This window comes from Oncorhynchus tshawytscha, linkage group LG14 (genome assembly GCF_018296145.1).
Source record: "Oncorhynchus tshawytscha isolate Ot180627B linkage group LG14, Otsh_v2.0, whole genome shotgun sequence".
NCBI lineage: Eukaryota > Metazoa > Chordata > Actinopteri > Salmoniformes > Salmonidae > Oncorhynchus > Oncorhynchus tshawytscha.
This window is the reverse complement of record NC_056442.1, coordinates 410,057-432,187: the sequence shown is the minus strand read 5'-3', so window position 1 is coordinate 432,187 and position 22,131 is coordinate 410,057. Positions and strand designations below refer to the sequence as shown.

At 41.3% G+C, this 22,131-nt stretch overlaps 1 long non-coding RNA gene across 1 annotated transcript; it reads left to right on the top strand.

Moving 5' to 3' along the window:
• Positions 1 to 3,492: 3,492 nt before the first annotated feature.
• Positions 3,493 to 21,198, top strand: LOC121839214. Its single transcript, XR_006078745.1, has 4 exons — positions 3,493 to 6,708; positions 9,687 to 9,980; positions 14,580 to 14,684; positions 21,157 to 21,198. It is a non-coding gene; the product is annotated as an uncharacterized LOC121839214 (long non-coding RNA).
• The last annotated feature ends 933 nt before the right edge of the window (positions 21,199 to 22,131 follow it).

Below are 22,131 nucleotides of genomic sequence, written 5' to 3'. Positions count from 1 at the left end.
AGGCTATCATTTTGGGTACTGTTGTTTTGCGGAATAATTTTAGAACTCTGTGTTTTATAACTGTTTTAATAATAGGCCTCCCCTCACAGCCCTCTAGAAAAAGTTTCTAAATAAAACATTTCCAAAATAGTTGAAGAAGCACATGCAGTGGCTGATAAGGAAAACAGATCTGCCAATAAGAACAGGCTATAGATAGCCAAGGGATCCCAAATGGTCAAGACTATTTCACTCAAGACAGGTTATAGCCAAGACTTAATCAATATTTTTTTTGTCTCATTCATTGATATGGATATAGCCTCTGCATAATGGGGTTGTGTACAAGCCTACATACAGAGTGGAACTTACAAATACAACAGTCAAAATGCCTAATACAAGGCCTACTGTCCATGCTCCCAAATACTGGGGAAAAAAATTACATTTTTTTATTTAACTAGACAAGTAAGTTAAGAACAAATTCTTATTTTCAATGATGGCCTAGAACATTGCCTTGTTTAGGGGCAGAATGACAGATTCTTACCTTCTCAGCTCAGGGATTTGATCTCGCAACCTTTTGGTTGATCACCACAGTAGTCTCAAGCAGCTATACAAATAAATTATGTAGTTATATGGCCATTAAATAACACAACAGCATTGCATATTTAGTGAGCAGAATAGGCCTAGTCTAAATCATATTTACTTTCTATTTTGCCGCTCAGGTGGTTATTCTAGACAAGACTCTTCTGTGTCTTTATAGTATTATTCTCACACAAGTCATTTGCTGAAAGCCCAAGCCTATACTACGCCATCTACTGGTATAAAGTCGTTACCTAATTCAGTTCTAAAACAACCTCTAGACTTTTATTTTGGAAATTAAACTGGAAGCTGCAAAGCAACTGACATGCTGCGCGAGCGTTGCAAAATACATACACATACATGTTATTCAATCATTGCATCCAAACTGCTCGCACGCGTCAACGAGCGTCTGTATAACCAGGCGCTAAAATAGAACTTGGTTCTATTTGTGATGCTTGATTTGCTGCAAGTCCCGCCTCTCCCATTGCCTCATTGGTTTAGGAGCATACACCCATGCGCCATCTCCACATTGGTTTTTAGGAGCATATGCCCACATGGGTGATTGAAAGATGAACTGAGGTTCACATTCCAGTCGGTAGTGGTAATGCTTGGTTGAGAGGAGAGATTACCAGAAACAAACTTTTATCTGTGAATTAATTGTCGGAGAAGAGAATTTTGTGCATTTTAGGTAAAATAACAACCCAATGTTTATATCCCAGGGCAAATTAGCTAGCTAAATTGGCATACATGTTTAATGCTTTTCGACCTGACCCCAAACTAATATAGTTGGTTCAGAGTTTGTTTTGATATTTCAACCTGCCTGTCCTGATCACGTCTGGTGTGGGTGGACAAAATCAACATGCGAGCGGTCTGGTCAGCACGTTAGCGAGCTAACTTAGTTACTCTTTGATAACTCAATAGAAAAACGAATAACGACAATCAATAACTTATTACTATATCTAGGTACTGGATGTGAGTCCTTGACTAGGGCAACCTTGTGGACAGGAAAGGTTCTCCTCCTTGCTTGCTACCAATAACCATAACGGTATTTGGTAGTTAAACAGTGGCTAGCTTGACACAGGCTTACTCCTTGCACAACAAAGTGTATTTTTTGTCAGTGACATGAGCTAACTAGCTAGGCCATATCATATGCCATGAGCAGAGATTGACTGTGTAAGCTAGTTAGTTAGCTAGCTTCGTGTCATTAGCTAGCTAGTGCTATCTAGATTTACATTAGCTACCAAAATGTGAAGTAATTATTACTCCTCAGTTGAATTGGACAACACAATCCTTACATGATAATTAGGCGGACCAGCACCATGTCGCTCTTCTCACACAGATTGCTCTTCTCACACATATTGCTACTCCGGTGGGAGAATGAGACTTGAACATGTGCAAAATACCTCTTTCTGGTTTCCCTGACTTCTGTTTTTTTTTTTACTGTGTTATGCTTGTTCACGTAGCGCTCCTCACAGGCTTAACATTTTTTGTTGGTTTTATTTTATTAGGATCCCCATTAGCTGTTGCAAAAGCAACAGCTACTCTTCCTGGGGTTCAACACAAAACATGAAACATAATACAGAACATCATCATACAAGAACAGCTCAAGGACAGAACTACATACATTTTTAGAAAGGCACACGTAGCCTACATATCAATGCATGCGCACAAACTATCTAGGTCCAATAGGGGAGAGGTGTTGCTTTCTGTTTTTTGAAACCAGGTTTGCTGTTTATTTGATCAATATGAGATGGAAGGAAGTTCCATGCAATAAGGGCTCTATATAATACTGTATGTTTTGAATTTGTTCTGGATTTGGGGATTATGAAAAGACCCATGGTGGTATGTCTGGTGTGATAAGTGTGTGTGTCAGAGCTGTGTGTAAATTGACAATGCAAACAATTTGGGATTTTCAACACATTAATGTTTCTTATAAAAAAGAAGAAGCAATGCAGACAATCTCTCCTCAAGTCATAGCCAAGAGAGACTGGCACGCATAGTATCTATATTTATATAGCCCTCTGATTACAATTAAGAGCAACACGTGCCGCTCTGTTCTGGGCCAGCTAAAGCTTAACTAGGCCTTTCCTTGCCGTGCTGGACCACACAACTGAACAATAATCAAGATTAGACAAAACTAGATCCTGCAGAACTTGCTTTTTGGAGTGTGGTGTCAAAAAAGCAGAGCATCTCTTTATTACAGACCTCTCCCCATATTTGTAACCATTGAATCTATATGTTTTGACCATGACAGTTTACAATCTAAGGTAACGCCAAGTAATTTAGTATCCTCAACTTGTTCAACAGCCACACCATTCATTACCAGATTCGGCTGAGGTCTAGCACTTAAGGAATAGTTTGTACCAAATACAATGCTCTTATTTTTAGAGATGTTCAGGACCAGTTTATAACAGGCCACCCATTCCAAAACAGACTGCAACTCTTTGTTAATGGTTTCAGTGACTTCATTAGCTGTGGTTGCTGATGAACCAGGAGTTTATTGGCCATTAACAATACTTTTTCCACCTCTCCCACACTGACTTTACAAAATTCAAACTTGCACTGCTTTTATTTCATTATTCGTTTTTTATGCATGAATATAATTGCTCACTGTTTGTCGTGGGCATTTCCTGCCTAAGTTTGCCCACTTTGCCAATGAAATAATCATTAAAATAATTGGCAACATCAAATAGTTTTGTGATGAATAAGCCATCGGATTCAATGAAAGATGGAGATGAATTTGTTTTTCTGCCCATTTAATTTAAAGTACTCCACATTTCTTTATATCATTGATTTTGGCTTCATAATAAAGTTTATTCTTCTTTTTGTTGAGTTTAGTCTCATAATTTCTCAATTTGCAGTAAATCAGCCAGTCAGATGTACAGCCAGACTTATTAGCCACTTCTTTTGCCCCATCTCTTTCAGCCATACAGTTTTTCACTTCCTCATCAATCCATGGAGCCTTAACAGTTCTAACAGTTCGTTTCTTAACAAGTGGATGTTTATCAATAATTGGAAGAAGCAATTTCATAAATTCAGATGAAACTGACAAAACTCTGAAAGGTACGATTATATGTCAGATTTGTTCAAGCCTAAAATGTTAGTCTAATCGTAACGTGGTGTTCATATGTTCACAGATGAAATGTCATGTTTACGTTTCACACATTTCTTATGAGCCTAACAATTTACATATGGATTTTCTTACTATCCTAACGATGCTATCTGGCTCCATACTGGCTCACCAAAAACAAGTGTCACGGAAAGCAAGCTTGGATTTTGGCGTCACTCCTTCACTCCGCCATTGACAGCATACGTCATTGACAGATAAACTTGCATTTTTGCATTTCGTTGTGTTGTTGTCCCCCGGTGGCCCTTTCCTAAATTATCCATGGATGGAGATAGGGATTTGGACTTGTTGTTTTATTTATCCTCCGTAATGGTGATTCTGATCCAACCATTAATTCATACATTGTTGTGCCACTGGCCTGAGAGGATGGAAGTTCAATATGTAGCTACAGTAACGTTAGATGTAACGTTAGAAGGCTAATGTTGCCTCGAATTGAAGTTAGGCTAGCGAACAAGCATTTTAGCCAGGTAGCCTAGGACAACAAACAAATAAAAGCGTGGACTGCTGTATGACCGAGTGATAAGACCGTGTCCTCAACATGAAAGAGGAGGATGGCATTGGCGTTTTTCTACAAGTAGGGTGAGTCAACATGTTTTTCTACTTGCACACAGAAATCAAACCAGGACAGCCACATCATATTTAGCTTACATTGATTGGACTAAATTGTTTTGGTATCTTTTTGTTGTGACTGTATTAGACAAAGCAGAGGTGATTCAATGATCAAATGTTGAAGTTGAAATGGTGCTGGAATAGTGGAGGCAGCTCCCGTTTTCTTTGCGATTTGCGATAACACTGGTTCTAATTCAATAGTTGTTTATTGGTCATAAAATGTTGGAACATTAACTTGCTTGATAATGCCGTAGGTCATGTAACTGCCTGTTACTGTACACGCAATATGCTTTGTGGACTTCATTGGACAGAGCAATCTGGTTTTGTGATAAAACAAAGGTGTGGTTGAATTTATTCTGCCACTTTGTCTTCTTATTGTCTCGGCCTTTAGACCTATATATCACGGTCGCAAAGCATATGAATTGGGTTATAGCACAATTACCACAACACAGGTTGTAATATGGCCTTTTTTTGTTGGGGGGGGGTTTGGCTTCACCAGTGATTTTACCCAGGCACCGCTGCTGATAGTCTACACCTGCTGATTAGAAGCATGTGTCAAGTACAATTTTATTTGATTTTGAAGCAGCCTCTGTGTCTACCTTCAACTGCCATGTGGTGGCGCCAAACTCTTCCTCTAAATGAGGATTTATTATGGCAGTGGAACGTTCCATCCAAACTGTTCACCAGTCTTCCTCATTATTGTGCATATAAATAGAGATGTTTATGAAAACACTGAGCATATTCACTGTCACTTATGTATGCTAATTTCAATAATTCAAGGTTCATTTGTTTCATAAGGTTCATTTAGGGGTACATTCTTAGAGAACTGCTATACATTTTGCCCACTGTTAAAGGGAATAAAGTGACAGTTCAATAAAGTGTTTTTTTTTTTTTTTTTTTAGCAATGAGGAGTTCAGCCTTTGAGCCTTCATTAGGGCCAATAGGCTGTCCTGTCATCTACCTGGTAAACCCTCACCTTCATTAGGGCCAATAGGCTGTCCTGTCATCTACCTGGTAAACCCTCTAACCTTCATTAGGGCCAATAGGCTGTCCTGTCATCTACCTGGTAAACCCTCACCTTCATTAGGGCCAATAGGCTGTCCTGTCATCTACCTGGTAAACCCTCTAACCTTCATTAGGGCCAATAGGCTGTCCTGTCATCTACCTGGTAAACCCTCACCTTCATTAGGGCCAATAGGCTGTCCTGTCATCTACCTGGTAAACCCTCTAACCTCCATTAGGATCAATAGGCTGTCCTGTCATCTACCTGGTAAACCCTCACCTCCATTAGGGCCAATAGGCTGTCCTGTCATCTACCTGGTAAACCCTCACCTTCATTAGGGCCAATAGGCTGTCCTGTCATCTACCTGGTAAACCCTCTAACCTTCATTAGGGCCAATAGGCTGTCCTGTCATCTACCTGGTAAACCCTCACCTCCATTAGGGCCAATAGGCTGTCCTGTCATCTACCTGGTAAACCCTCACCTCCATTATCTCATCTCCTGGCTCTGGAGCCTGTGGACAGATTAAGACTTGAGTTGTCTATCTGAGACTCCAGGGTTTAATGTTGACCTGTCCTGCTGCCTTTAGAAACCCATCCTCTTATATCTCATCCTGACCTATGGAGCTGGCTGCCATAATCTGTCCCCCAACGGATAGTACGCTAGTTACTGTACCTCCAGTCTTAGACATATGTTCCAATTATCTCTCCTTCCTCCACAAGTTAGCACAAGTGTTCACTGATTTGAATGGAAATGACTGGAATAATAAATATGGTAGAAATTCAAACTAGAACAGTGATGGACAACTTTGATGGGAGTGGGGAACACACAAAAAAATCAGAACTCATCAGGAGGGTAGTGGCTCCCACACATGCAGTGAGCCAGCCCTAGCCTTTTTGGGGGCCTTATGTGGAATTTTCTACACCCACCCAGTTTGGGAAACTCACTAGTACACCCTCTAGTGTCCTCAAATTCTAATCCAGACCTCCAAGACAGTTCCATCATTGTTTTTTACACATGCTCTAGTTCAAAAAAGGTCTGTTTACCAAAACATGTGCTGTACCTTCCCAGCTGCAACTAAGGTTTTGCATAGAGAAGGGTAACTCTATTGGTTGACTGATCCTCCCAGTATCCATCCATGTCTAATTTATTCATCCAGTAATGTCTGATCTATTTTCAAAGAATTTGTGTCATTGCCTTTACTGATCCTGTTGATTGTGTTGGAGCCAATGTACAGTACTTTCCCCTTAAATTCAACACTAAATCATTAACTGGTACCTGTACGTCACTGCGGACTCTGTAATAGGTGGAGCGCAGCATAAGACCCACAGACGGTCTAATAATGTGCAGTCTGCTGACACTGGATGACTGGAAACAGCAGAGATTAAGGAGCTATGGATTATGGTTGTCTTTGCTACAGGTAAGACTTGCTATATATTTGATTCATTCAGGGTGGTTTAAGATGTTCAGACTACACTGACTGTACAAAACATTAAGAACACCTGCTCTTTTTCCTTATTGATGTCTCTTGTTAACTCCACTCCAATCAGTGTAGATGAAGGGGAGGAGACAGGTTAAAGAAGGATTATTAATCCTTGAGACAATTGAGACATGGATTGTGTTTGTGTGCTGTTTAGAGGGTGAATGGGCAAGACAAAAGATTCAAGTGCCTTTGAACGGGGTATGGTAGTAGGTGCCAAGCGCAACGGTTTGGGTCAAGAACTGCAACGTTGCAGGGTTTTTCACACTCAACTGTTTCTGTGTGTATCAGAAATGGTGCACCACTCAAAGGACATCCAGCCAACTTGACACAACTGTGGGAAGCATTGGAGTCAACATGGGCCAGCATCCTTGTGGAATTCTTTTGACATCTTGTAGTGTCCATGCCCTGATGAGCTGAGGCTATTCTGAGGGCTAAGGGGGGGTGGGGTTGTTCCTAATGTTTGGTATACTCAGTGTATGATGATGATGTTAAGTTTCTTGTATGATGGAGAACTGTATTGGAAAGTTGCTTTCCCTTCTGATGTGCAAAGATGTATGATACATTTAACTTATCAATTGATTATTACCAATATATAACCTTACTGTTTTTACAGTTTGGTTTATGAATTTAAGTTGAGTTTTTCTTAAATGATTGATTGATGTTAGTCTTTTTGCTGTGAAGGATATACAGTTGAAGTCGGAAGTTTACATACACCTTAGCCAAATATATTTAAACTCAGTTTCACTATTCCTGACATTTAATCCTAGTAAAAATTCCCTGTGTTAGGTTAGTTAGGATCACCACTTTATTTTAAGAATGTGAAAGGTCAGAATAATAGTAGAGAGAATAATTTATTTCAGCTTTTATTTCTTTCATCACATTCCCAGTGGGTCAGAAGTTTACATACACTCAATTAGTATTTGGTAACATTGCCTTTTAAATTGTTTAATTTGGGTCCAACCTTTTGGGTAGCCTTCCACAAGCTTCCCACAATAAGTTGGGTGAATTTTGGCCCATTCCTCCTGACAGAGCTGGTGTAACTGAGTCAGGTTTGTAGGCCTCCATGCTTGCATAGCTTCTCCGCTATGCAATCTGGTTTTCGAGCTGGTTACGGGTGCACCTCAGCCACGCTCAAGGTCCTAAACGACATCATAACCGCCATCGATAAAAGGCAGTACTGTGCAGCTGTCTTCATCGACCTGGCCAAGGCTTTCGACTCTGTCAATCACCATATTCTTATCTGCAGACTTAACAGTAGTTTCTCTAATGATTGCCTCCTGGTTCACCAACTACTTCTCAGACAGAGTTCAGTGTGTCAAATCGGAGGGCCTGTTGATCGGGGCCTCTGGCAATCTCTAAATATGTGTATGGACCAATAACATCTGTTAAATATGGACCAATAACATCTGTTAAATATGGATCAGTTCTGCCCACAAATTTTCTATGGGATCGAGGTCAGGACTTTGATGGCCACTCCAATACCTTGACTTTGTTGTTCTTAAGCCATTTTGCCACAACTTTGGAACTATAGGTTGTAGTCATCGTCCATTTGGAAGACCCATTTGCCACTAACCTTTAACTTCCTGACTGATGTCTTGAGATGTTGCTTCAAAATATCCACATAATTTTCCTCCCTCATGATGCCATCTATTTTGTGAAGTGCACCAGTCCCTCCTGCAGCAAAGTACCCCCACAACATGATGCTGCCACCCCCGTGCTTCAGTTGGGATGTTGTTCTTCGGCTTGCAAGCCTCCCCCTTTTTCCTCCAAACGTAACGATGGTCATTATGGCCAAACAGTTTTATTTTTGTTTCATCAGACCAGAGGACATTTCTCCAAAAAGTACAATCTTTGTCCCCATGTGCAGTTGCAAACCATAGTCTGGCTTTTTTTATGGCGGTTTTGGAGCAGTGGCTTCTTCCTTGCTGAGCTACCTTTCAGGTTATGTCGATATAGGACTCGTTTTACTGTGGATATAGATACGTTTGTACATGTTTCCTCCAAGATCTTCACTAGGTCCTTTGTTGTTGTTCTGGGATTGATTTGCACTTTTCGCACCAAAGTACGTTCATGTCTAGGAGACAGAACGCATCTCCTTCCTGAGCGGTATGATGGCTGCGTGGTCCCATGGTGTTTATACTTGCGTACTATTGTTTGTACAGATGAACGTGGTACCTTAAGGCGTTTTGAAACTGCTCCCAAGGATGAACCAGACTTTTTTTTTTTAGGTCTTGGCTGATTTTCTTTTGATTTTCCCATGATGTCAAGCAAAGAGGCGCTGTGTTTGAAGGTAAGCCTTGAAATACATCCACAGAAACACCTCCAAATTAACTAAAATTATGTAATTTAACCTATCAGAAGCTTCTAAAGCCATGACATCATTTTCTGGAATTTTCCAAGCTGTTTAAAGGCACAGTCAACTTAGTGAATAAACTTCTGGCCCACTGGAATTGTGATACAGTGAAATAATCTGTCTGTAAACAATTGTTGGAAAAATGACTTGTGTCATGCACAAAGTAGATGTCCTAACCGACTTGCCAAAACTATAGTTTGTTTACATGACATTTGTGGAGTGGTTGAAAAATGACAATGACTCCAACCTAAGTGTACAGTATGTAAACTTCCGACTTCAACTTATTAGTGTCTATGAAGACATTGTTTCAGATTTTTTTAAATTCAGACACTATTGACGGTGAATAGACTACTGTCAGGTCTCAGATTCAGTTGATAACAGAGTAGCCTTTGCTGTCAACCGTTTATTGGCAGTGATAATGACTTCTTTCATAAACTACAGTAGAAAACATTTCTACACTGATACAGACACACTGAAACTGGAACAGCTTGGATCATCTATGATTATAGGAACTGACACTGTATCCTTGTTTATGTGGTTTACCGAATTATCTTTTTTAAAGTCTCTTTACTACAGGGGGATCTCAGCACATCCTCTGCCATTCCAACCACCATTGACAAAACTACCCCAACTACTACTGCCCGTTTAACGCCTGACTCTCCAGCTACTGACTCTCCAACTGCTGTTTACCTAAATACTACTGGTCTTCCAACTACTGGTTACCCTACCTCTATCACTAGTATCATTCTCCCCTCTCCCACCACAACCCCTCCTCTGGTCTGTATCAACAGTGGTGAGCTGCAGAGTGGAGTCTGTATCTGTCCGGATGAGTGGACCGGAGAGACCTGTTCAGAGGGTACATCCACACACTTACACTATACCTAACCCTGGATCTACCATTCAGACTCCTCCATAATACTACACTACTATACCTAATAGAGGTCTACCAATTTATCAGAATGGCCAATTAATTAGGTCTGATTTGAAGTTTTCATAACAATTAGTATTCAGCATTTTTGGACACAGATTATGGCCGATTGCATTCCACAAGGAGACTGCGTGGCAGGCTGACTACCTGTTACGCGAGTGCAGCAAGGAGCCAAGGTAAGTTGCTAGCTAGCATTACACGTATCTTATAAAAATCAATCAATCTTAACATAATCACTAGTTAAACTAGTAATATCATCAACCAGTGTAGTTATCTAGCTTGTCCTGCGTTGCATATAAATCGATGTGGTGCCTGTTAATTTATCATCGAATCACAGCCTACTTCGCCAAACGGGTGATGATTTAACAAGCGCATTCGCGAAAAAAGCACTGCCGTTGCACCAATGTGTACCTAACCATAAACATCAATGCCTTTCTTAAAATCAATACACAAGTATATATTTTTAAACCTGCATATTTAGTTAATTTTGCCTGCTAACATGAATTTCTTAACTATGGAAATGGTCACTTCTCTTGCGTTCTGTGCAAGCAGAGTCAGGGTATATGCTGCAGTTCGGGCTGCCTGGCTCGTTGCGAACTGTGTGAAGACCATTTCTTCCAAACATAGAATTGTACATAGTTATGACATAACATTGAAGGTTGTACAATGTAACAGCAATATTTAGACTTAGGGATGCCACCCATTTAGATGGCACTTTCCTGCATTTGCCAGCAGCTCTTCGCTGTGCTTCAAGCATTGCGAGGTTTATGACTTCAAGCCTATCAACTCCCGAGATTAGGCTGGCAATACTATAGTGCCTATAAGAACATCCAATAGTCAAAGGTATATGAAATACAAATGGTATAGAGAGAAATAGTCCTATAATTCCTATAACTACAACCTAAAACTTCTTACCTGGGTATATTGAAGACTCATGTTAAAAGGAACCACCAGCTTTCATATGTTCTCATGTTCTGAGCAAGGAACTTAAACGTTAGCTTTGTTACATGGCAAATATTGCACTTTTACTTTCTTCTCCAACCCTTTGTTTTTGCATTATTTAAACCAAATTGAACATGCTTCATTATTTATTTGAGATTAAATAGATTTTATTGATGTATTATATTAAGTTAAAATATGTGTTCATTTAGTATTGTTGCTATTGTCATATTTACAAATACAGTGCCTTGCGAAAGTATTCGGCCCCCTTGAACTTTGCGACCTTTTGGCACATTTCAGGCTTCAAACATAAAGATATAAAACTGTATTTTTTTGTGAAGAATCAACAACAAGTGGGACACAATCATGAAGTGGAACGACATTTATTGGATATTTCAAACTTTTTTAACAAATCAAAAACTGAAAAATTGGGCGTGCAAAATTATTCAGCCCCTTTACTTTCAGTGCAGCAAACTCTCCAGAAGTTCAGTGAGGATCTCTGAATGATCCAATGTTGACCTAAATGACTAATGATGATAAATACAATCCACCTGTGTGTAATCAAGTCTCCGTATAAATGCACCTGCACTGTGATAGTCTCAGAGGTCCGTTAAAAGCGCAGAGAGCATCATGAAGAACAAGGAACACACCAAGCAGGTCCGAGATACTGTTGTGAAGAAGTTTAAAGCCGGATTTGGATACAAAAAAATTTCCCAAGCTTTAAACATCCCAAGGAGCACTGTGCAAGCGATAATATTGAAATGGAAGGAGTATCAGACCACTGCAAATCTACCAAGACCTGGCAGTCCCTCTAAACTTTCAGCTCATACAAGGAGAAGACTGATCAGAGATGCAGCCAAGAGGCCCATGATCACTCTGGATGAACTGCAGAGATCTACAGCTGAGGTGGGAGACTCTGTCCATAGGACAACAATCAGTCATATATTGCACAAATCTGGCCTTTATGGAAGAGTGGCAAGAAGAAAGCCATTTCTTAAAGATATCCATAAAAAGTGTTGTTTAAAGTTTGCCACAAGCCACCTGGGAGACACACCAAACATGTGGAAGAAGGTGCTCTGGTCAGATGAAACCAAAATTGAACTTTTTGGCAACAATGCAAAACGTTATGTTTGGTGTAAAAGCAACACAGCTCATCACCCTGAACACACCATCCCCACTGTCAAACATGGTGGTGGCAGCATCATGGTTTGGGCCTGCTTTTCTTCAGCAGGGACAGGGAAAATGGTTAAAGTTGATGGGAAGATGGATGGAGCCAAATACAGGACCATTCTGGAAGAAAACCTGATGGAGTCTGCAAAAGACCTGAGACTGGGATGGAGATTTGTCTTCCAACAAGACAATGATCCAAAACATAAAGCAAATTCTACAATGGAATGGTTCAAAAATAAACATATCCAGGTGTTAGAATGGCCAAGTCAAAGTCCAGACCTGAATCCAATTGAGAATCTGTGGAAAGAACTGAAAACTGCTGTTCACAAATGCTCTCCATCCAACCTCACTGAGCTCGAGCGGTTTTGCAAGGAGGAATGGGAAAAAATGTCAGTCTCTCGATGTGCAAAACTGATAGAGACATACCCCAAGCGACTTACAGCTGTAATCGCAGCAAAAGGTGGCGCTACAAAGTATTAACTTAAGGGGGCTGAATAATTTTGCACGCCCAATTTTCAGTTTTTGATTTGTTAAAAAAGTTTGAAATATCCAATAAATGTCGTTCCACTTCATGATTGTGTCCCACTTGTTGTTGATTCTTCTCAAAAAATAGTTTTATATCTTTATGTTTGAAGCCTGAAATGTGGCAAAAGGTTGCAAAGTTCAAGGGGGCCGAATACTTTCGCAAGTTATATATATTTTCGCATATATATATATAAAAATCGTCCGATTTAAATCGGTATCTGCATTTTTTGTCCTCCAGTAAATCGGTACTGGTGTTGAAAAATCAGAATCGGACGACCTCTAATACCTAACCCTGGATCTAACACTGCTCCACTCCACACCACTACAGTACTCGTGGCTAAAAGTTTTGAGAATGACACAAATATTATTTTCCAAAGTTTGCTGCTTCAGTGTCTTTAGATATTTGTCAGATGTTACTATTGAATACTGAAGCATAATTACAAGCATTTCACAAGTGTCAAAGGCTTTTATTGACAATTACATGAAGTTGATGCAAAGAGTCAATATTTGCAGTGTTGACCCTTCTTTTTCAAGACCTCTGCAATCCGCCCTGGCATGCTGTCAATTAACTTCTGGGCCACATCCTGACTGATGGCAGCCCATTCTTGCATAATCAATGTTTGGAGTTTGTCAGAATTTGTGGGTTTTTGTTTGTCCACCCGCCTCTTGAGGATTGACCACAAGTTCTCGATGGGATTAAGGTCTGGGGAGATTTACTGGCCATCGACCCAAAATATCGATGTTCCCCGAGCCACTTAGTTATCACTTTTGCCTTATGGCAAGGTGCTCCATCATGCTATAAAAGGCATTGTTCGTCACCAAACTGTTCCTGGATGGTTGGGAGAAATTGCTCTCGGAAGATGTGTTCGTACCATTCTGTATTCATGGCTGTGTTCTCAGGCAAAATTGTGAGTGAGCCCACTCCCTTGGCTGAGAAGCAACCCCACACATGAATGGTCTCAGGATGCTTTACTGTTGGAATGACACAGGACTGATGGTAGTGCTCACCTTGTCTTCTCCGGACAAGTTTTTTTCCGGATGCCCCAAACAATCGGACTTTACCCCAGTACTCAGCAGTCTGTCCCTGTTGTTTTTCCTGGAGAGAAGTGGCTTCTTTGCTGCCCTTCTTGACACCAGGCCATCTTCCAAAAGTCTTTGCCTCAATGTGCGTGCAGATGCACGCACACCTGCCTGCTGCCATTCCTGAGCTCTGTACTGGTAGTGCCCCGATCCCGCAGCTGGACTTTCTTGGGCACCCTGAAGCCTTCTTCAGAACAATTGAACCGCTCTCCTTGAAGTTCTTGATGATCTGATAAATGGTTGATTTAGGTACAATCTTACTGGCAGCAATATCCTTGCCTGTGAAGCCCTTTATGTGCAAAGCAATGATGACTGCACATGTGTCCTTGCAGGTAACCATGGTTGACAGAGGAAGAACAATGATTCCAAGCGCCACCCTCTTTTTGAAGCTTCCAGTCTGTTATTCGATGTCAATCAGCATGACCGAGTGATCTCCAGCCCTGTCCTCATCAACACTCACACCTGTGTTAACGAGATAATCACTGACATGATGTCAGCTGGTCCTTTTGTGGCAGGGCTGAAATGCAGTGGAAATGTTTTTTGAGGATTCAGTTCATTTGTATGGCAAAGAGGGACTTTGCAATTAATCTGATCACTCTTCATAACATTCTGGAGTATATGCAAATTGCCATCATACAAACTGAGGCAGCAGACTTTGTGAAAATTAGTATTTGTGTCATTCTCAACTTTTGGCCACGACTGTACATAACCCTGGATCCACAAAACTATTCCTTGGATTTCACATTCAGAATGTATATTTCATGTTTGCAGTCACACTTTTGGTCCATGTTGAAATATATTTTATTTTGATAGAGAATTTCTGCAATTCCACCATCAAGGATGGATTCTCCTTCCCAAGAACAGTGGTTGACTGGTCTGCTTATTCAGAAGAGTTATGTGATGAGAAGACAACCAGTGGTATGTTACTTTTATTCACCTAAAATGAAACCATTTTTTATTTGTTACAATCCTAATGAATGTTGTATTAGGTAAAACATGTAATCAAGATGTGTTATTTAATAATATTTTTTTTCTCATTCAATTTTATGGTATCCAATTGGTAGTTACAGTCTCATCCCATCGCCCCAACTCCCGTACGGGAGATGCGAAGGTTGAGAGCCGTGCGTCCTCCGAAACATGACCCCGCCAAGCCACACTGCTTACAGCTTTTTGACACACTGCTCGCTTAACCCGAAGCCAGCCGCACCAACGTGTCGGAGGAAACACTGCACAGCCGGCGACCAAAGTTAGCGTGCGTGCGCTCGGCCCACCATAAGGAGGGCCGGGCACGATGGGACAAGGACATCCCAGCCGTCCAAACCCTCCCCTAACCCACAGACGACGCTGGGCCAATTGTGCACTGCCTCATGGGTCTCCAGTCGCTGGTGGCTGTGACACAGCCTGGGATCGAACCCGGGTCTGTAGTGATGCATCTAGCACTGCGATGCAGTACCTTAAACCGCTGCGCCACTCGGGAGGCCAATGAATTCTTATTTTTACTGTGTTATCTGACAAAGGTATTAATGTGAGTTTCTGTGCCTCAGCCTCCACACACCTTGTTTTCACCAAATTGATTGTGGCGATAAAGTCTCTGAAATAGTGTGTGGTTTCATATCGTAGTGGGCCTTGCCATTCACCTGAGAATAGGGTGACCACAAGTCCCGGATTTTATCCGGACAGTCCTGAATTTTGGCCCTTTACTCCGCAACCAAACAGTCATGTCCCACATTTTATCAAGAAGTTAAAACCGCACCAATTTTTGCAAAACTTACAAATGTCCTTGTTTTTGAAAGAAAAGCACATTTTTTTGTCAATTAAAATAGCATCAAATTGATCATAGGCATACAGAGGCCCATTATCAGCAACCATCACTCCTGTGTTCCAGTGGCACATTGGGTTAGTTAATCTAACTTTATAATTTTAAAAGGCCATTAGAAAACCCTTTTGCAATTATGTTAGCACAGCTGAAAACTGTTGTGCTGATTGATTAAATTCAGCAATAAAACTGGCCTTCTTTAGACTGAGTATCTGGAGCATCAGCATTTGTGGGTTTGATTACAGGGTCAAAATGGCCTGAAACAAATAACTTTCTTCTGAAACTCGTCAGTCTATTCTTGTTCTGAGTAATGAAGGCTATTCCATGCGATAAATTCCAATGAAACTGAAAATCTCGTACAACACTGTGTATTACCCCTTCACAAAACAGCGCAAACTGGTTCTAACCAGAATAGAAAGAGTGGGAGGCCCCTGTGCACAACTGAGCTAGAGGACAAGTACATTAGAGTGTCTAGTTTGAGAAACAGACACCTCACATGTCCTCAACTGGCAGCTTCATTAAATTGTACCCGCAAAACACCAGTCTCAATATCAACAGTGAAGAGGTGACTCCAGGATGCTGCAAAGAGAAGGCCATATCTCAGACTGGCCAATAAAAAGAAAAGATTAAGATTGGCAAAAGAACACACAATGGACAGAGATACAGCTTTTTCTTTGCAACTCTGCCTAGAAGGCCAGCATCCTGGAGGCACTTATTCACTGTTGCCATTGAAACTATCGTTATTGATATGATGTTTTTGCAGCTCAAGACGAGACATAGGCCTACGTCATAGGCCTTTCGTCAACAAATATTTCTCAAATCCTTTCAGCCTAAATTTCTGCTACTTGGAGAGGATTGTCAGGCCTCCTAACTACTTACAAAAAAACATGCTTCTGATGAAGAGCTAGAAAAGTAAGTAAATAGCCATATTCGACTGAAAGATAAGCATAGCAGTGGGAAATAGGGTGCCGAGGGTGTTACACCCCCTGAAAAATCAGAAATACAAAATAAATGAATTAATATTATTTCACAAAAGTAGTGCATTGGGCCTTTAGTCCTGTATTAGCAGACTGGTATAGTTGTTTGTAGCACAGGCAAAAAAAAAAAAATGAAATTATCATTCATGATTGACAGGGATGATGCGTTGGCCTATTTTGAAGTTAGGTACAGGGTAGGTTACACTGTCCCATAAATCCCCCTGTTGTCTCGCGTTTGTGTATTTTAAATGTGGTCACCTTAAGTGGGAATGATTCAAGTGCAACGTTCAAGTGCAGCCTTTTCCCACGATCTAAGGGCGCTTTCTGGTTGAATTTTATATTTGAGTATTATTAAAAAAAATGTTTTAAGGTTAACCACATTAATGATTGAGATACAAATACATATTTTATACAAATTAGTTTTATTATTATTTAAATCTTTAGCAGGATTTTGGAAATTCTCCTGCGATCTCATTTTCATATCAGGCGAACCCACATGGGGTTGTGACCCCTATTTTTTTGATCAGAAACAGCCTGGCCACCAGCCCATCACACTTCACAGCCTATACCATGGCCATCGGATGGGGTAGGACAGCATGGAGAAACAAAGTATTTAGTCGTTTCGGCTGACATTAGACCTGGGCCCCTTAAACCAAAACTAATGCTAGGTGATATTTTCAGGCTCTAATAAGCCTGAAATAGAACTTAAAAGCAACCTGTATAGTGATGTTATGTCTTTAGAGAATGTAAGTGTAGTATATTAATCAAATGTATTTATATAGCCCTTCGTACATCAGCTGATATCTCAAAGTGCTGTACAGAAACCCAGCCTAAAACCCCAAACAGCAAGCAATGCAGGTGTAGAAGCACGGTGGCTAGGAAAAACTCCCTAGAAAGGCCAAAACCTAGGAAGAAACCTAGAGAGGAACCAAGCTATGTGGGGTGGCCAGTCCTCTTCTGGCTGTGCCGGGTAGAGATTGTAACAGAACATGGCCAAGATGTTCAAATGTTCATAAATGACCAGCATGGTCAAATAATAATAATCACAGGCAGAACAGTTGAAACTGGAGCAGCAGCACGGCAAGGTGGACTGGGGACAGCAAGGAGTCATCATGTCAGGTAGTCCTGAGGCATGGTCCTAGGGCTTTTAACGATGGTAAAGAGCCATTTTAAAAGTTGTAAAAACTAAAAGAATGATCCATTCTGTTGAAAGGTTTCTTGTTTACTTATGCCACCCACCATGTTTACTTTAAACCACGTGATTCAATTCACTGCCTGTTTTGTCTGTCACATTGTCCCACTCTCTAACTCATTCATTTGACCTCTCAGTTACTGGCTTGCTGCCCTCGATCCAAAGGAGAGAACTTTGACTTCAAGCTGCCAATGTTTTGGGGGTTTCTGATACCTGTGGCATTCATGCTTATGTTCAACACAGTGGCGCTGATATATTTTGCAGTTACAACATGCAAGACCAACCCATATTTAACCAGGTAACATTAATGGGGCATTTTGGGGACACGAAGTAGAACGTTGTAGTCATAAAGATCAGTCTTGATTTTAAATGCCTACTGACAAGCTTGTTCATTTTTAACTGTCTTTCAATGAAAAGCTTGTTAGAAATACAGTTTATTATCTTCTTCTGCTTCTTATTATTAATAATTGTACGCAAATCATCAAATTGTAATTAGCACCATGCTCTAACCCACTCAGTCAATGGAAGCATACTGTTCTTCTACCACAGCATTACAGCAGTCTATTACAGCACTCGAAGTCTGTTGGTTATGTTTCACAGTACAAGACACACATCGATGAAGAAGAAGTTCCTCAGTAGCTTTTCTCTCAAGACAGTGTAGCCCAGGGGTGTCAAACAAATTTTCCCTGCCGGCCACATTTGGTCATTACCGAGGTCAGATGGGACGCACTTAAAATTAAGAGGCTTCTGCTCCATCTGCCTGTACAGCACAGGCAGCAAGCTGCAGCTGCCAGTTAGTTATGAAAAACTGAGGAAGAAAGCAAGAATATCAGAGGGAGGTATGAAAGGTTGAGGAAGAAAGCAGGCATGTCATAACCATGAAAAACCAGGGCATCTGGACATTCTGGGGCAGCGTGAGAGCGAGGGCACTCACCTGGCAAGACATCTGGATCATCGAAGGGCAGCAGATTAAGTTTCTGCATTGTACACAGGGCAATGTTTTTTCCACAACAAACCTTCACATGTGGGGGTTGGCAGACATCCCAGACAGCTGCACACTATGTGGACGATCAGCCAATCTGGAGCATGTGCTCTCCTCCTGCCACGCAGGTCTGACTGATAGACAATTCAAGTGGTAGCATAACCAAATACTGACTCAATTGGCCACAGGACTGGAGCATGCAAGGAGAAAGCTGAAACATCTCATCCAGGGCTCCTGTTTCATCCACTTCCTCAGGTCAGGAGAGCGAAGTGAACAGGGAGCAAAGGGATCTTTACCACAGCAGGGGACTGGGAGATGCAGGCAGACCTCAAGAAGCAGCTCAGATTCCCAGAGATAGCCAGCACAAGCCTCAGACCACATATCGTTCTCTGGTGTAGAGACACCAGCAGGTGGTCCTCATAGAGCTCGCAGTGCCCTGGAAGGAGAGGATCGATGAGGCAGGCACATGAGGGGAAGTTCAAGAAATAACAGTCCCTCGTCCTTGAAAGTCAGCAGAATGGATGGAGAGCCTGGAATCTACCAGTTGAGGTCAGCTGCAGGAGCTTTGCAGGCAAATCGTTCTGGTGAGCCCTGGGTCTGTTCGGCATTGAAGGAGTGGCAAGGAAGTGGCTGTCGTCAGCAAGCAGGCAGAAGTGGCATCTAGTTAGATCTGACAGAAGAGGAATGAGCAGTGGCAGAGCCAAGCAGACAGTAGGGAGTCAGGACTGAGTTGTGGTGGACCGAGGGGTAGTTCCAGGATGCTGGTTCTACCAACAAACCCCCCTGAGGTGTTGTGGGCTTATCACACTGGTGAAGGGGGGTGACCCCTAGAGAAACCAATGAAGTCCCACTTCGCTCTGGCCCAGTTAGGTGTGGAGCTTATCGTGTTTATAGTGTAGTTTTTTACTTTGCTTGAAGAAGGAGTAGCGATTGCATCCGGCTCACAGAAGAAACAGGTTGGCGAGTACCTTTCAGGTGAGCCAACAGCAATGATCCCCATTGTATTTTAGATATACTTCCTCAACATCTGCTCTAAAGTGTTTAAAGAATTCTAAAGAATTTTCCATGCTCCATGACTGTCTACCTTTTTGTTTGACTTTTATCAAGCTGAACAGAGTGAAGAGAATGAATGTAGGTTCATTATCATTTCAACACAGTTTAGATTTGGGTTGAATCATTTCAATGTCATTTTTTTCTCTCCAGAAGATCACATTAAATATTTGAATTCATTAGGGATCCCCATTAGCCTCTTCCTGAGATCCTAACACCGAACCCAAACCGCCTGCGCAGGGGCGCTATCATGCATAAATGTATTTTGCCCCCCCACACCAAACGTGATCACGACATGCAGGTTAAAATATCAAGACAAACTCTGAACCAATGACATTAATTTGGGGACAGGTCAAAAATCATTAAACATTGATGGCAATTTGGCTAGTTTGCTTGCACTTGCTAGCTAATGTTAATTTGTCCGATTTAGCTAGCTTGCTGTTGCTCGCTAATTTGTCATTTTACCTGAAATACACAAGGACCTCTACTCCGACAATTAATCCACACAGTCCACACAATCCAGTCATCTCTCCTCCTTCCAGGCTTTTTCATCGTTTAACTTATATGGTGATCGCATCTAAACTTTCATTGTATTTATTACCACAAATACCAACAAAACAGTTTGTCTTTCAGCCACCCATGTGGGTATAACCAATGAGGAGATGGCACGTGGGTACCTGCTTCTATAAACCAATGAGGAGATGGGAGAGGCAGGACTTTCAGCGCGATCTGCGTCAGAAATAGGAATGAGTTCTATTTTAGCCCTTGGCGTCGCTGGCGCGCGAGCAGTGTGGGTGCAATAATTGAATAAAATGGATTTCTACATTTATTTCGCGACGCTCGCGCATGCGACGTGTCCGGTCTGGTCAGCATGTAACACATTAAGACACTTACATTACATAAAACAAAATATAAAACAGTACATCATATAACATTATTACACCACTACATATCTACAATGCAAAATGTATAATACCACCGTACAACAATATTACAATGTACGTGTGCAGAGTGTGTGTGCTAGAGCTTGTGTCCGTTTTGTCTACCTGAGTTTTTTTCAATCTTATTCTATTGCTACCTGATGTGGAATAGAGTTCCATGTAGTCATGGCTCTATGTAATACTGTGCGCATCCCATAGTCTGTTTTGGAATAGGTGATTGTGAAGAGACCTCTGGCATTGTGGGGTATAAATCTTGGCCGGACTGAATCGGTTTGCTGGGTGGATCCTGCCGTGATGTATCCAATCGATACTAGCCTCAACTAGACCTAGGAAAAACAAGATTACAATTGTTACGGATACAAGTGTTACGGATACAAGTGTTACATACAAGTATCCTGTGTGTGTTTCTTTTCTCTCCTTCTCCCCTCACAGGTGAACATCATCACTCCCCAATCAGTCAACAATCAATCATCAATCAGAAGACACACCTCCTGTTTCCTACCCTATCACAGTTCCTTTCCCTTGGTTTAAAAACCCCATCAGTTGTTTGCTCTAGAGCTCAATCTCTGTAAATGCCATGTATGTAGAGCTCTGTGTTTCACTCTCTCTTTGTGTCTTAACCTCTCTTTTGTTTGAGCACCTCCAAATCACTTTCATCTCCTGTGAGTATTGTTTTTGGTTATGGTGTTTGTTTGATTGCTGGTGGGAAAAGGGGAAACCAAGACAAGTCGCCCATGGGCATACACTACCCGTAGGTAGACTTTGTTAAAAACACTAGTTAGAACTGGGCGGACCACCCACTGTATTTTTGGTTAGTTAGCTGTTAAATTAGGCTAGTCTAGCTTAGGGGTGTTTTGGATGGTTATTGTTTCTTTCCTTGGGTCCAGCTCAGCCCCTTTTCCTGCTCCCCCCATTACTGTGTGTTTTACAATAAACCCTGAGTTTGACGGTATAATTTCAGTTGTCGTGGTTATTTTGTTCACACTTTTACTTTGTCACAATTATAATTTGCATGAGTTATGTTACGGGTCTCATTACCATCCCCCCCCCTAGACTGTCGGGCCAAAAGGGATTCGTAACAACAATGGATGTATTTCAATACGTTTTGCCTAAAGGATGACTGTGGTATTATATTATGGAGAGTTGATGGTAATGTAGCTGTGACCTGAAGGGGTGATGTTGATGTCACCAGGAACTATGATGCTCATACTGTACTGTATATCTGCGTTGTGCTCCTCAAAGTCTGATGTACAGTTTATACATTCTTATTTACGTATGATTTGGTTTTTCTCTCCCTCAACAGGCACTGATATATATCAGAGTATCTCCTTAGTAGGGTTGCAAAATTCCAGGAAATGTCAATAAATTACATGGTTTTCCAAAATCGTGTTTGGAGGACTCAGGAAG